The sequence below is a fragment of the Macaca fascicularis genome, chromosome 9, assembly GCF_037993035.2.
Source record: "Macaca fascicularis isolate 582-1 chromosome 9, T2T-MFA8v1.1".
Classification (NCBI taxonomy): Eukaryota; Metazoa; Chordata; class Mammalia; order Primates; family Cercopithecidae; genus Macaca; species Macaca fascicularis.
In genome coordinates, this window is record NC_088383.1 from 49,739,738 (window position 1) to 49,743,538 (window position 3,801).

Below are 3,801 nucleotides of genomic sequence, written 5' to 3' on the forward strand. Positions count from 1 at the left end.
GCACGTTGTGCACATGTACCCTAGAACTTAAAAAAAAAAAAAAAAAGAAAGTAAGCCAAAGCATCTCCAAGTATAACTTTGGTTGTTAGGCAATATCAGTACATTTCCACAATCTAACTTAAATGGAATTTTTACAGAAATTTAAAATGTGCTGGTATAGTTACATTTGTTGAGTAAAGTTAAAAAATGAATATCTTTTAATAATTAAAACCCCAGGGACTTAAAAAAAAAAAAAAGCTGTAAGATTTGTTTCCTTTCCTTAGAAACACAGATAATTATGACCTTTATTTAAAATGCATGAGTCAGTTAGACAACTCAATATCTTGCCAAAAATATAGAGAGAACTATATCAGAAGTCTGACAACCAAAGAAAAAACAATACTATACCTAACTTTTGACAAGTCGTTCTCCATTCTGATATTTGAAGACAATGAGCTTGAAGTAGGAATCATTAAGGTTTCTCTTGGGATATGTATTCTGTTGAGATCAAAATTATCATTAAGATTTCCATTGCATGGTGACTCTAGGACTGGCCTTGTAGTATGAGAAGTAAATAAAGATCTGCTCCACTCATTTTCTTGAAGAAGTTTGGTACTGACATCTGCTAGAATTTCTTTAGGTCTGTGAAGATTGCAAAAGACAGATACTGAGTATTTTGTTTTTTAACAAATGTGTCTAAATGACTTGCGTTGTTTAAATAGTGACCATGAGTCAATGAAAGATAAAACAAACCATGTTTTAACTCTGAAAGTGTATTAGAGCCTATATGCTGTATACAGTTATAATTTTAAAGTTGTTGTAAAGAAGTACATATATTTCTCGAGTATTTCTAACAAATAAGTAATTCAAACAAAGTAGGGAGGGAAGAGCAAAAGCTATTAATGATGTATGGATTAACAAGTCACACTTGTTGCCTTCTGAAATGGCTCTACTTATAAGATTCTTAAATATATCATTAGAAATATTTGTGTTTAGCTCAGGCACAGTGTCTCATGGCTGTAATCCCAGCACTTTGGGAGGCAGAGTCAGAGGATCACCAGAGGTGGGGAGATTGAGACCAGCTTGATCAACACGGAGAAACCTTGTCTCTACTAAAAATACAAAAATTTGCTGGACTTGGTGGTGCATGCCTGTAATGCCAGCTACTCGGGAGGGTAAGGCAGGAGAAACACTTGAACCCTGGAGGCCGAGGATGCGGTGCGCCAAAATCGCGCTATTGCACTACAGCCTGGGGAACAAGAGCGAAATTCTGCCTCAAAACACAAACAAACAAACAAACAAAAAGAAATATTTGTGTTTAGGCCGGGGTCGGTGGCTCACACCTGTAATCCTAGCACTTTGGGAAGCCGAGGCGGGCGGATCATTTGAGATCAGGAGTTTGAGACCAGCCTGCCCAACATGGTGAAACCCCGTCTCTACTAAAAATACAAAAATTAGCCGGGCGCGGTGCTGGGCGCCTGTAATTCCAGCACTCAGGAGGTTGAGGCAGGAGAATCGCTTGAACCTGGGAAGCGGAGGTTGCAGTGACCCGAGATTGTGCCACTGCACTTGAGGCTGGGTGACAGAGCAGAGCAAGACTCCATCTCCAAAAAAAAAAAAAAAAAAAAAAAAAAAAAAGCCAGCAGTGGTGGTGTGGTGGTTGCTCACCCCTGTACCCAGCACCTTGGAAGGCTGAGGACGGCGGATCAGCTGAGTTCAGGAATTGGAGAGCAGCCTGACTCACATGGCAAGAAACCTCGTCTCCACTGAAAATACAAAACTTAGCTGGGCGTGGTGGTGGACGCTTGTAATCCCAACTATTTGGGAGGCTGAGGCAAGAGAATTGCTTGAATCTGGGAGAAGTTTGGAGTGAGCCGAGATCCCACCATTGCACTCCAGCCTGGTCGACATAGGGAGATTCCATCTCAAAAAAAAAAAAAAAAAAAAAAAAAAGAAAGAAAGAAAGAAAAGAAAAGAAAAGAAAAGAAAGAAAAGAAAAAAATACTTGTGCTTCAAGAGTAACTACATGAAATGTTAAAGATGCTAATTCGCTGGACCAGAGTAACCATTTGACTGTGTATAAATATATTAAAACATCATGTCTTACTCCTTAAATATGGACAGTAAAATAAATAAAATGAAGCTTGTATTTAGTAAACCAGTTACAGCAAACAAAAAAAAAACACTGTCTCTCAAAGACATTTTCAAACATTTCTATTGAACACTCTTGTACATTTCACCCATTATCTGAGAAAAATTAAGCATTTGGCACCAAGGAATCATTCAGAACAACAACTCTCAGGGAAGAAGGAGACAGCTGAGATCAAAGAGAACTTAATCATCTCCAAAGGCATTTTGCTCCTAAAATCGTGGCCAAGGCATCAGAAGTAGGGCCTGCCCTTTTGGTCTTCCACCCACCACTTCAGGCTGACCAAGGTGTTATTTTTCACCACTTTATGAATTATATTTCCTTTCAAGCCTGTGTTTACCATTCCCTATTTCACAACTATGCCTTTATGTGGAGTGGAAAAACTGTACAATATACTTTGTTCCAAGGTGACCTCTAAGGATAATACCAAAGATTGCAATCAAGGAAAGTTAATTTACTGAGTGCCAGAATGTGCAAAGGAGGAGAAGTACCTGACCCTTTTTTCAGTTTAAGTTGTAATCTTATCAAAAATAATTAAACTAAATATTTCTATATAGAGGAATGCTGACAAACAATTGTATAACACTATCACTGTCTAAATTATGAAGCTTCAAGATACTTGGCAGAAAAATTAATAGATCAGGTTAACTACATAAGAATATTAAGGGGAAAAGGAACCATATAAAACCAAAAATCAGGCCAGGCATGATGGCTCATGCTTGTAGTCCCAGCACTGTGCGAGGCGAAGGTGGGCAGATCACTTGAGGTCAAGAGTTTGAGACCAGCCTGGCCAACATGGTGATACCCCGTCTCTACTACAAATACAAAACTTAGCTGGGCGTGGCGAGATCATGAAAGGTCATACTTGGGAATCTGAGGCCAGAGAATTGCTAGAACTCCGGAGGCACAGTTGCAGTGAGTCCAGATCATGCCACTAACTCCACTCTAGTTTGGGCAACAGAGTGAGAATCCATCTCAAAGAAACAGAAAACAAAAGAAAAACAAACAAACAAAAACCCCCACCAAAAAAAAACAGGGGAGTGGTATGAATTGTCCTAGACTAACATTTTAAAAATAAGTTCATTTACTAACATCATTTTCCAAAATTGTCTAATCTAGTTAGCTTTTGCTTCCCCCAATCTTATGAATCTGTCTCACTAAAAATTATGCTTTTGAGGCAAATTAATGATCTTCATTTATTTTCTGTGATTCTGTCTTTGACGTACTTGCTTAATTTATCTGACAGAGATTCTCTAGCTTTTAATTCTTCTAGATGCAGTTTCTTATATGTTTCCAATTCTGCTGTAGTATAATCTGCTTGTGAAGTGTTTGCTTTGTAGAGTTGGAATACCAGATTTTCAATTATAAGTTCCATCTGACCTTACATGGAAGCAATGTTTTCTTCTGGTAACCACTGTAGCTCTTCTTGAGATGTTTCTTGTGTCTAAAACAAATTAAAAGGGTACATAAAAAGTTATAGCCTGAATAACTATCGTATACTTGTTTCTTTTTGTTTTGGGTCAGTGATCTAGAGAGCATTTTTAACTATATGAAAAAAGAATCTCAAGTTTAATATATTTATTGTCAGTATCAGCTAAGTTAATAATTTAATCTGAATTATAAACAAATGAAATCATACTTTTGGTAGTACTCATGAAATGTAACACTCCAAA

The 3,801-nt window shown here is 37.5% G+C and overlaps 1 long non-coding RNA gene across 1 annotated transcript; it reads right to left on the minus strand.

Annotated features, from left to right (window-relative positions):
* Positions 1-245: 245 nt before the first annotated feature.
* LOC135964941 (uncharacterized) lies at positions 246-3,575 on the minus strand. The gene is made up of 2 exons (XR_010577682.1): positions 3,355-3,575; positions 246-621 (listed from the first exon to the last, which is right to left on the minus strand). It is a non-coding gene; the product is annotated as an uncharacterized lncRNA (long non-coding RNA).
* Positions 3,576-3,801: the final 226 nt, after the last annotated feature.